This window comes from Callorhinus ursinus, unplaced genomic scaffold, assembly GCF_003265705.2.
Source record: "Callorhinus ursinus isolate GAN/ISIS: 27379988/994484 unplaced genomic scaffold, GSC_fseal_2.0 scaffold26, whole genome shotgun sequence".
NCBI lineage: Eukaryota > Metazoa > Chordata > Mammalia > Carnivora > Otariidae > Callorhinus > Callorhinus ursinus.
In genome coordinates, this window is record NW_027397088.1 from 1,097,159 (window position 1) to 1,110,035 (window position 12,877).

Sequence of the window (12,877 nt, forward strand, 5' to 3'; positions counted from 1 at the left end):
TCCAACAATTCAACTCAATTCTAACACAGTCTACCTGGAGATAACGTCAGATCCCACAAGCTAAAGGCTCATTCCTACAAGATTTGCACCTCCCCCCCAACACACATGTAGATGCCAATCTCAAGACCAAGTTATCACCTATGCTTCTGGCCTATTGGCTACATGTTGGAGGTTCCTAAAATTCCCTGCATGGGTTCAAGTAATTTGTTACAACAGCTCACAGAACTAGGAAATGTGTTTACCCACTAGATTACCAGTTTATTATAAAAGGATAAAACTCAGAAATGGCCAGGTGGAAGAGATGCATAGGGCAAAGTATGAGAAAAGGGTGCAGAGCTTCCATGCCCTCTCCAGGCAAGCCACTCTCCCTGAATCTCCACACATTCATCAATCTGGAAGTTCTCTGAACCCTGTCCTTTGGCTTTTTATGGAAGCTTCATTACATGGGCATGATTGATTAAATCACTGGCCACTGGCAACTGATTCAACATCCAGCTCCATTCCCCTCCCTAGAGGTCTGAGGGTTAGACTGTAAATTCCAACCCTCTAATCACCTGGTGATCCAAGCAATTAGCACCCTCATCCTGAGGTGGCGACAAAAGTCACATCATTAACATAAAAAAAGACCTTTCCCACTCCTCACTTGAAGAAATTCCCAGGGTTTTAGGAGCTCTGTGCCTAAAACCAGAAGAAGACTATATATATTTCTTATTATAAATCACAATGTCACACTTCCAAATTTGTATCTCCAGCCCTGATCTTTCCTTTGAAGCCCAGATTTGAATTTCGGATTGTCTACTTCATGTCTCTTCTTGAATAACTCACAGTAATCTCAACTCAATACATTAAAAGTAGAAAACTGGTATTTTCCTCCAAGCATGTTCTTCAAAAGTCTATCTGACTTTGTAAATGGCACATCTACTCATTTGAGAGTCCATTTGGTAGCTCTATGTTAATTCTTGTCTTCATCCGACTCATCTGATCGATCCATCAGTAAGTCTGGTCAACACTACTTCCAAAATACAAACAAAATCTATCATGTTCTCTCCAACTCCACCAACAAAACCTTAACCCAAACACCATCATTTCCTTCCCAGACGGTTTTAATAGTTTACCCACTCTGACTTTTGTTCCCTGCCAATTCATTCTTGAACAGGTAACCAGAGTGGTCTTTTTTTAAAACCAAAACTCTGATCAGATTACTCCACCAGTTACAGTCTATTTGTGGCTTCCCACCATACTTGGAATACACATTCCTTACCATGGTCTGTAATGAAGCCCTGTCAGCTGGTCCCTGCTTCCTCCTCTAGCCTCATCTCCTGCTCCTCCTGATACCCTAAGCCCACTGCTCAGTATACTCTGAATGTTTTGACCTTCTTTCTGTTTTTCAAATATGCCAAGCTCCTTTCCTTGGTTTTGCAATGTGCTGTTGTCTCTTCCTAATACATTCTTCTCCCCGATTCCTTGTGTGGCTGTTTCCTTCTCATGCTTCAAGTTTTGGTTTCAATGTCATCTCCTCAGAGAGATCTTCCCTGACCTCCATCCCATCTTAGAACCCTATTTGTTTCTTTTATAGCTGTTAGCAAAATTTAAGATAAAGTGTTTAAAAATTGATTTTGGTTCTGTCTCTCCAGGAGGGCAAAGGTCATTTTCTTGGTCACTATTTTATATATTTATATATTTTTAAATTTACGTATGTATGTGTTACATGTACATACATGTATGTGTGTGTGTGTGTGTGTGTGTGTGTGTATGTATCAGTACCTGTCACATAGTGTGTTCAGGATATTCAATAAATATTTGGTGAATGAAGGGATCACCCATGGTTAGAGTTCTTCAGGACCTCCTGGGATATATTTCAGAAAGCATGATGGCCCTGAATACTACTAGGTTAATTTCAAGGTCTTTAAAAAACTTGAAATCCTGGGTCTCCACATGGCTAACTGACCCTTTGAAGGAGATCTGCCAGGCATAATCCTATGATACATTCCTGAGAAGTCCAACAGACTCACTGCTTCTCCCGCAGATTTAAGATAACAAAAGGGATAAGAAGAGATTTAAGAATTTCCTGTGAATACTCGGAGTTGGGAGGACTCCTGTAGGTATAGAATTCAAATGTTGCTGAGGAACCCAGCATCCACTGTGATGTGAAGAGGCACAGAATGACACTGGGATTCTACACTGCAAAATCTAAGTTAAGGACATTGTGATGGTTAATTCTACGTGTTAACTTGAGTGGGCCAAAGGGTGCTCAGATATTCATTTAACATTATTCTGGGTATGTCTGTGAGAGTGTTTTTGGATGAGATTAACATTTGAATTGGTAGGCGAAGGGAAGCAGATTGCCCCCATTAAGGAGGGTGGAACCCATCCAATCAGTGGAAGGCCTGAATAGAACAAAAAAAGGCTGACCCTCCTTCTAGTAAGGGGGAACTCCTCCTGCTTAACTGCTTTGAATGAGGACACTGAACTGAAACACTGGTACTTCCTGGGTCTTGAGCCTCTTGGCTTTCAGATTGGAACTACACCATGGGCATTCTTGGGCCTCCAACCTGATGACTACAGATCTTGGGACTTGTTAACCTCTATAATCATGTAAGCCAAATTCCTTTCATAAATCTTTTCTCTTTATATACACAGTTGGAAGCAGAATCAACATCCTCTTGGTTCCATTTCTCTGAACCCTGACTAACATAGTGCTGGTTTAGTGTGCTGTGGACAAAGGGATGGAGCTCTGAAATAAAGGCATAATTTGTCTCAATAAAGAGGCAAGCCAGGATAAAACTGTAAGTATACCAATATCAGATGGTGCTTTTCTAATTCTATCTGTCACAGTACCTAATACTGAACTTTTTGTATAGTAGCCTTGTTTAATGGGCTAGTTATTTCATAGCTTTTTGTTCTAAATATTTTTAAATCAAAGACAAGAGTGAAGATCAATTTTTTAAAAACATCATATCAAAATTAAAACCAAATTTTGCACCCATTAAACAGGTGCTAATGAATGCATGATGACATCTACTAGACAAAATAATTTATAAACTTCAAGGACTGGTCTCCAAACATATAGAAATTGGAGAGGGCGGGAATGAGTTTTAAGGCATAACTCTTGAAATTGTTAATTAAAAAGCAGTTACTTATCAACATATTGAACTATATGAGTTGCCCTGTTTTTAAAAGAAAATCTAATTTTGGAACATAAAGTGCATTTTAATTTACATACTATGAGTTATACAACTTTTAAAAATGTTGATTACTAATGTTTAAAAATCATGTGGATGCTTTAACATTTTTCACTCCAAATTATACAGTATTTTAAAATATATCTAAAGGTGAGATCTCAACCTACTATTAACCATTTCGTTAAGTAAAAACCTTAACTCTTTCCTGCACACACAGACCAAAACTACTTTGTGGTAAGACCAACGGCTAGATTTCACTGTTTTGATTCATGTATGTTACTTCACATGGGCATGACTGGTTTGAAGAACTATTTTTTAAACTGTTGGAAACTCCATCTAAATCTCTAACGGATGGGCTCTTAATAAAGCAAAATAATTCTATAACTTGAAAAAAACTTACAAGTAAATTTTGTTTAAATATTACAGAGCTCTCTTATATGAGTTTAAATACCAACTATCAAAGCCTTGGAACTCTTCCCAACTTTAATTTAATTAAGTTTCTGGATTTCACAAGTAGCTTGATATGGTGGGCACACATTCCTAAATCCTCCATTCCCTTCTACTACCCTTCAGTGTCTTTCTAGCTTTTCAATAGAGGATAACTAGTTTAAAAACATGTCCAAATCTATATAGTGAATTACACTCTATTAATAATTATTACTATAAATTCTTAAAAGCTTACAAATACAGATAGGTAGAAATACCATATGCATATCCAACTCAGTACAACTAATGTTTCACTAAAATATCCCAGAAAAAAAACTTAGGAATTTTATGAACTCTAAAAAGACTCAAGATAAGGCAACTACTATCCTTATGTGATAGGCCACCTACAGCAACCAATCTGGAAGGAAGAAACACTTGACTGGAAACAAATAACTAGGTTTAAAATCCATTTCCTAAGGTACTAATTCTTTTGATGAGTATATCCATTTAGACATTATTCAATATGACTGTAGTAGTTCAACAGTGCACTATTTCTTTTTTTTTAAGATTTTATTTATTTATTTGACAGAGAGAGAGAGAGAGAGAGAGCACACAACAGGGGGAGCCGCAGAGGGAGAGCGAGAAGTAGGTTTTGCACTGAGCAGGGAGCCTGATGCAGGGCTTGATCTCAGGACCCTGGGATCATGACCTGAGCCAAAGGCAGACGCTTAACCGACTGAGCCACTACCCAGGAGCCCCAACAGTCCACTATTTCTTAATGCTACTAAACTTTATTCCCTGAACACCTATTATGTGCCAGGCCAATGAAATTTTAAATACTAGAATAAACATTTATTCCAAATAATAAGAGTAAATTTTCATTTATCTGCTGGACACTGTTATAAGCACTTCACTGACATTAACTTAATTCCCAAACCTGACCCGTGCAACCACGCATAGTCAAGTTATTTGCCTCAGGTCGCAGCTAAGTGATATATATTGGACATTTCTATTAAAACACTAAAATTAGTGTTCTGTAAGAGGGCTGTGAACACATTCAGTCAAGGCACTGATATGGAAGCATCTAACCTTTCCAGTCCTCATGAGCCCTCAGGATTAGAGACAGAGCAGATAGGAAGAGGAAGTTATGACACGTTATTGGTTGTGTGGCTGCTCTACACCATGGCAGAGGGCAAGAAACCCAAACCTGTCCTCAGCATAGAGAGCCACACAACTCTCATGCATCTGAGAGGAAGAAAATGCAAATGGATGGAGACATGTTTGAAAGCAAAATGTTGAGAAAACCTTTTTCAGGACACGAGAAAAACTGAAATTAAAGCATTCACTTCCTTGGATTGGGAGGAGCTAAGATGGTAGCATACTAGGAGGACCCTAGGCTTGTCTGGTCCCTCAAACACAACTAGATAACTATCAGATCATTCTGAATACCCAAGAAATCAACCCAAGGACTGACAGAACAAACTTCTCAATTAGAGGGAGAAAAGAGGCCAAGTCGAGGAAGGTAAGAACTGTGGAGGTGTGATTTGGGGGAGAAAAGGATCACGGGTGCTGCAGAGGGGAAGGAGCCCTAACTCACACAGAAAGGAGAGGGAGAGGGAGACAGAGAGAGAGAGAGAGAGAGATAGAGGGAGTGAGAGGGAGAGAGAGAGAGAGAAAAGCACACCAGGGAAATGCACAAGGAGATCACTTCCCCAAAGCCATTAGCTGAGAAAATGAGAGGGGCTGGAGGGGCTGATTTTTGTGAGTTTCTGCAACCAGGGCTCAGAGACTGGAGTTCAAAGGTCAGCAGGCTTGGATGAGATAGAGATCCTACTCCCTGAGAGAAGGCAGGCAAGCAGACAAGGGCAGACAGCACAATCCGAGGATCACATAAAGTACATGGGGGAGAGACTGTTCACTCTTCTTGGAGCACATCTGTGAGAGGTGGCATTCACAGAGACACTTCTTGGGGGACAGAAGAGCTGGAGAGTGCCATTTCTTTCCCCCACCTCTCAGCATAGGCACAGAGACACCTGCTGAGGGCAGAAAACCTGGACACTGGCTGTTTAGCCTGCTTTGCTCCAAATCCCACGCCCCTGCACTCTAGCATGATTGCCCTTCTCAGTCAAATCTGCATCCGTCCCAGAGCAGTGAGATCCTCCCCCAGAGGACTAGCTCAGGTCTCGCTACAGCATGACCTTAAAGTTTGGAGTTTTAAAAGTCAGCAGGCTTGGCTGGGATATTACCCAAAATGCACTGTGCTGCTCCAGGCAGGCAAGCAACTTGGAGACAGAGAGAAAACAGCAATCTGAAAAACATCTGAGATGCACAAGAGGAAATTATTCACTCTTATGGGAGTGCTTCCCTGAGAGCGGCAAGCATAGAGACCCCTCTCTAGGGACAAAGGAGCTGGTGGGCACCATTTATCTCCCCATCCCTCAGCATAAACCAACTTCAGTCAATAGCACAATGCCAACACTGGCTGCCTAACCTGCTTACACCAAGTCCCATTCCCTTGCATTCTGCTGGTACTGCTTTTCTCAGGCAAATGTGCCTAAAGACCAGTGCAGCAGGCCCCTTCCCAGAAAACCAGTACAACCCCCTGCACACACCATGTCTATTAACCATAGAGTTCTGAAAACTTCACTTGTAATGGAAATAGCATCAGGTCTCATTTAACAAGCAGACCAGAGCACACCTAGTTAAAACTTACCATACTCTGGCCAATGTCCAAACACTCCCAAACACAATAGCAGAATGCATGCAGCATACACCAGAGACACTCCCTGAAGCACGTCCTGGACATTGTATGACCTCTTCTTCATAAGGCTCTCAGGATCAGGAAATATAACAAGATTCTCTAATACAAAAAAAGAGATCTACACAAGACACAAAGACAGAGGAATTCATCTCAAAAGAAAGAACAAAAAAAGGTTACAGGCAGAAATCAAATCAAAAGAGATATAAGTATATGCCTGATGCAGAATTTAAAGCAACAGTCATAAGGATAATCGCTGGGCTTGAGAAAAGCATGGAAGATATCAGGGAGACTCTTACCACAGATATAAAAGTTAAAAAAAAAAAACAGAAATGAAAACTGCAATAACTGAGATTCAAAACAGACTGGATATAATGACCACAAGGATAGAAGAAACAGAGGAACGAGTAAGTGATATAGAAAATAGTACAATGGAAAATAATGAAGCCAAACAAAAGAGAGAATTATGGATCACAAGAATAGATTTAGGGAACTCAGTGAAACTAATCAAACATAAAAACATTCATATCATAGGAATCCCAGAAGAAGAAAAGAGAGAAAAGTGGGCAGAAGGTTTATATGAGGAAATAATAGCTGAAAACTTCCCTAATCTAGGGAAGGATACAGACATCCAAATTCAGGAGACAGAGAGAACTCTCCATAAAAATCAACAAAAGCAGGCCAACACCAAGATATACTGTAGTTAAATTTGTACAATATAGTTGATAGAGAAAAATTCCTGAAGGCAGCAAGACAAAAGAAGTCCCTAACTTACATGGGAAGACTCATAAAAGGGTAGCTGCAGATCTCTCCACAGAAACTTGGCAAGCCAGAAGAGAGTGGCATGATATATTCAATGTGCTGAATGGGAAAAATCTGCAGCCAAGAATACTCTACCCAAAAGGTTATCATTTAGAAAGAAGGAGAGATAAAGAGTTTCCCAGACAAACAAAAACTAAAGGACTTAATGACCACTAAACCAGCCCTGCAAGAAATATTAAAGGGGACTTGCTGAGTGGGAAGGAAAGACCAAAAGTGACAATGACTAGAAAGGAACAGAGAAAATCTCCAGAAAAGATGACAAAACAGGCAATAAAATGGCACTATATATGTATCTATCAATAATAATTCTGAATATAAATGGACTAAATGCGCCAATCAAAAGACATAGGATGTCAGAATATACAAAAAAAAAAAAAAAAAAAGGTCTCATCTACATGCTGCCTACAAGAGACTTATTTAGACCCAATGACACCTGCAGATTGAAAGTGAGGGGATGGTCAGTGGATCAAACTTTTAAAGAATTAATACCTATTCTTCTGAAACTTTCGAAAAATAGAAAATGGAAGGAAAACTCCCAAACTTATTCTATGAGGCCAGCAGTACACTGATCCCAAAACCAGACAAAGGAGAATTACAGACCAATATCCCTGATGAATATAGATTCCAAAATTCCCAACAAGATACTAGCTGATAGGATCCAAAGTAAATTAAAAGGATTATTCACCATGACCAAGTTGGATTTATTCCTGGGCTACAATGGCGGTTCAACATTCGCAAATCAACTAAGGTGATACACCACATTAATAAAAGAAAGGACAAGAACCATATGATCCTCTCAATAGATGCAGAAAAAGCATTTGACAAAATACATCATCTTTTCTTGACAAAAACTCTCTGCAGTGTAGGGATAGAAGGAACACAACTCAGTATCATAAAAGACACAAAAAAAACCCACAGCGAGGGGCGCCTGGGTTGCTCAGTCAGTTAAGTGTCTGCCTTCGGCTCACGTCATAATCCCAAGGTCCTGGGACCAAGCCCCATGTCAGGCTCCCTGTTCAGCAGGGAGCCTGTTTCTCCCTCTCCCCCTTCTGCTCATGCTCTCTCTATCTTTTTTTCTCTCTCTCAAATGATAAATAAATAAATCTTTAAAAAAAAAAGAGAAAAACCCACAGTGAATATCATCCACAACAGGGAAAAACTGAGAGCTACTGCCCTAAGATCAGGAACATGAGAGGGATGTCCACTCTCATCACTGTTGTTCAACGTAGTACTGGAAGTCCTAGCCTCAGCTATCAGACAACAAAAAGAAATAAAAGGCACTCAAATCAGCAAAGAAGTCAAACTCTCACTCTTTGCAGACGACATGATACTCTATGTAGAAAACCCAAAAGACTCCACCCAAAAATTGCTATAAATGATACAAAAATTCAGCAAAGTCGCAGAATATAAAATCAATGCACAGAAACCAGTTGCATTATTGTACAGTTGCATATTGTTGTATTACTACACACTAACAATGAAGCAGAAGAAAGAGAAATCAAGGAATCGATCTAATTTACAATTGCACAAAAACTGTAAGATACCTAGGACTAAAGAGGTAAAGGATCTGTTCTCTAAAATCTACAGAACACTTATGAAATTGAGGAAGACACAAAGAAATGGAAAAGCATTGCATGCTCATGGGTTGGTCAAATAAATATTGTTAAAATGTCTATGCTGCCCAGAGCAATCTACACATTCAATGCAATCCCTATCAAAATACCACTGACATTTTTCACAGAGCTAGAACAAACAATCCTAAAATTTGCATGGAACCAGAAAAGACCCCGAGTAGCCAAAGGAATGTTGAAAATGTTGAAAATGAAAACCAAAGCTAGAGGCATCACAATGTCAAGCTGTATTACAAAGCTGTCATTATCAAGACAGTATGTTAATGGTACAAAAACAGACACACAGATCAATGGAACACAACAGAGAACCCAGAAACAGAACCTCAACTCTATGGTCAACTAATCTTTGACAAAGCAAGAAAGAATATCCAAGGGAAAAAAGGACAGTCTCTTCAACAAATGGGGTTGGGAAAATTGGACAGCCACATGCAGAAGAATGAAACTGGACCACTTTCTTACACCATACACTAAAATAAACTCAAAATGGATGAAAGACCTAAATGTGAGAGAGGAATCCGTCAAAATCCTAGAGGAGAACACAGGCAGCAACATCTTTTATCTCAGCTGTAGGAACTTCTTGCTAGACACATCTCCAAAGGCAAGGGAAACAAAGGCAAAAATGAACTATCGGGACTTCATCAGGATAAAAAGATTTGCACAGCAAAGGAAACAGTCAACAAAACTAAAAGGCAACCTACAGAATGGGAAAAGATATTTGCAAATGTCTTGTCAGATACAGGGCTAGTATCCAAAATCTATTAAGAACTTATCAAAGTCGGGGGGGTGTGGCAAGATGGCGGAGGAGTAGGAAACCTGGATTTCGTCTGGTCTCAGGAATTCAGCTGAATAGGGATCAAACCATTCTGAAAACCTAAGGAACTCAACAGGAGATCAAAGATAAGAATAGTAACAACACTCTGAACAGAAAAGCGACCACTTTCTGGAAGGTAGGAGGTGCGGAGAAGTGAATCCGAGGCGATATTCGGGAGGATAGACGGCGGGGGAGGAGGCCTCCGTCGGCCGCTTCTGGCGCGTGGCGGAGCCGGGAGCACAAAATCGGAACTTTTAGAAGGGGGTTCCACTGAGGGACGTTGCTCCAGTGGCTAAGCGGGGGGTGGAAACCTCGCGGGACAGTGTGGACTCAAGACTCTCGGGGTCACAGAAAGACCGGGGGTGCCTGAGTGCGGCAGAGCTCCCAGGTATCAGAGCGGGGAAGCCGGCTACAGAGACGGAGCCGAGGCGCGGGCTCTCAGCTCGGGGTCGCCATAAACTGTGATCTGCAGCCCAGTCGGGCCACTGCTCCTCCAGCAGGGACCCAAAAAGCGGCAGAGCCGGGGAGACTCCCCTTCCTCCCCCAGGAGGAGCGGCATGGGAGCGCACCGCAGGGATCTGCTGGATTTGGAGACTCCACACGGGGTCCGGTGGCAGACATAGAAACAGTCGGTCACAGGCTGGGTGAGCATGGAGTGCGGCCGGAGACCGGGGAGATGGGAGTGACTACTTTTCTCTGGGGGCACACTGAGGAGCGGGGCCCCGAGTTCTCAGGTCCTCCGGGCAGAGATTGGGAGGCCACCATTTTCACTCTCGTCCTCCAAAGCTGTACTGAGAGCTTGCAGGGAACAAAAGCTCCTGAGAGCAAACCCGAGCAGCTTGCTTAGCCCGGACTCACAAGGGCTGGGCAATTCCGCCTCGGGCAGAGACATTTGGGAACCACGGCAACAGGCCCCTCCCCCAGAAGATCAGCATGAACAGCCAGCAAGCCAAGACCAAGTTTATCTATCAAGGAGAACGGGAGAACTCCAGCGCTAGGGGAATACTGCACATAGAATTCATGGCTTTTTTACCATAATTCATTAGTTTTTCAAAGTTAATTTTTTTAACTGTTTTTTTTGAATTTTTCTTTTTCCCTTTTTCAAACAACATCTTATCAATCCCTTTTTTAAAAAAATTTTTTTTATTTTTCATTTTTAGAGTCATATTTTTATCCCTTCATAGTAGTTACCCTTATTTTTGGCATATATATATAAGTTCGTCTCTCTTTAAAATTTTGAGATACAATTTCTTCTAACAGATCAAAATATACCCTAAATCACTAGTGTATGGCTTTGTTCTGTTCTCCTGCCTGATCACATTCTCTCCCTTTTTTTTCTTTTTCTTTTTAAATATTCTTCTTTCTTTTTAAAAAACAACTTTTTATCTTATCAATTCCTTTTATAAAATCTTTTATAATTTTCATCTTTACAGTCATCTGCCATCCCTTCATTGTTTCAACCCTTATTTTGTACATATATAAGTCTTTCTTCCTTTAAAATTTTAGCAGGCACTTTCTTCTAACAGACCAAAAATGCCCAAAAGCTAGTGTGTGGCACTGATCTATGCACTAGCCTGATCATATTTGATCATATTCTGTTTTTTTTTGTTTTGTTCTGTTTTTGTTTGTTTTTATCTTTTTCTTTTTCCTTTTTTTTCTTTCTCTCTTCTTTCTTTCCCTTTCTTGTCCCCTGGTTTCAGGTCTTTTCTGATTTGTATACAGTATATTTGCTGGGGATGTTGTAAACCTGTTAGCATTCTGTTCTCTCATTCATCTGTTCTCCTCTGGACAAAATGACAAGACGAAAAAATCACCTCAGCAAAAAGAACAAGAGGTAGTACCGTCTGCCAGGGCCCTACTGAATACTGATATTAGTACGATGTCGGAACTACAGTTCAGAACCATGACTTTAAAGATACTAGCTGGGCTTGAATAAAGTGTGGAAGTTATTAGAGAAACCCTTTCTGGAGAAAGAAAAGACCTAAAATCTAACCAAGTTGAAATCAAAAAGGCTATTAATGAGGTGCAATCAAAAATGGGGGCACTAACTGCTAGGATAAATGAGGCAGAAGAAAGAATCAGCAATATAGAAGACCAAAAGATGGAAAATAAAGAGGCTGAGAAAAAGAGAGATAAACAACTATAGGATCACACGGGCAGAATTCGAGAGATAAGCGATACAATAAGACGAAACAACATTAGAATAATTGGGATCCCAGAAGAAGAAGAAAGAGAGAGAGGGGCAGAAGGTATATTGGAGCAAATAATAGCAGAGAACTTCCCTAATGTGGGGAAAGAAACAGGCATCAAAATCCAGGAGGCACAGAGAACCCCTCTCAAAATCAATAAAAATAGGTCAACACCCCGACATCTAATAGTAAAACTTACGAGTCTCAGAGACAAACAGAAAATCCTGAAAGCAGCTCGGGAGAAGAGATATGTAACCCACAATGGTAGAAACATTAGATTGGCAACAGACCTATCCACAGAGACCTGGCAGGCGGGAAAGGACTGGCATGATATCTTCAGAGCACTAAACGAGAAAACTATGCAGCCAAGAATACTATATCCAGCTAGGCTATCATTGAAAATAGAAGGAGAGATAAAAAGCTTCCAGGACAAACAAAAACTAAAGGAATTTGCAAACACAAAACCAGCCCTCCAAGAAATATTGAAAGAGGTCCTCTAAGCAAAAAGAGAGCCTAAAAGCAGCATAGATCAGAAAGGAACACAGACAATATACAGTAACAGTCACCTTAGGCAATACAATGGCACTAAATTCATACCTTTCAATACTTACCCTGAATGTAAATGGGCTAAATGCCCTAATCAAAAGACACAGGCTACCAGATTGGATTAAAAAACAAGACCCATCGATAGGCTGTCTGCAAGAGACTCATTTTAGACCCAAAGACACCCCCAGATTGAAAGTGAGGGGGTGGAAAACCATTTACCATGCTAATGGACACCAAAAGAAAGCTGGGGTGGCAATTCTTTATCGGACAAATTAGATTTTAAAACAAAGACTGTAATAAGAGATGAAGAAGGACACTATATCCTACTTAAAGGGTCTATCCAACAAGAAGATCTAAAAATTGTAAATATCTATGCCGCTAACGTGGGAGCAGCCAAGATATAAGGCAATTAATAACAAAAGCAAAGAAACACATTGACAACAATACAATAATAGTGGGGGACTTTAACACCCCCCTCACTGAAATGGACAGATCATCTAAGCAAAAGATCA

General features: G+C 40.5%; 1 protein-coding gene and 1 long non-coding RNA gene across 6 annotated transcripts in view; one reads left to right on the forward strand and one right to left on the reverse strand.

Annotated features, from left to right (window-relative positions):
• EXOC2 (exocyst complex component 2) overlaps nt 1-12,877 on the reverse strand; it is a 287,187-nt gene that overhangs the window by 131,967 nt on the left and 142,343 nt on the right. The window lies entirely within an intron of this gene.
• The window catches only part of LOC112838194 (uncharacterized), a 30,019-nt gene continuing 19,310 nt past the window's right edge, over nt 2,169-12,877 (forward strand). For both annotated transcript variants that reach the window (XR_012373783.1, XR_003211921.2), the window contains exons 1-2: nt 2,169-2,278; nt 2,641-2,786. This is a non-coding gene — a long non-coding RNA (uncharacterized lncRNA). The remainder of the gene's footprint in view (nt 2,279-2,640; nt 2,787-12,877) is intronic.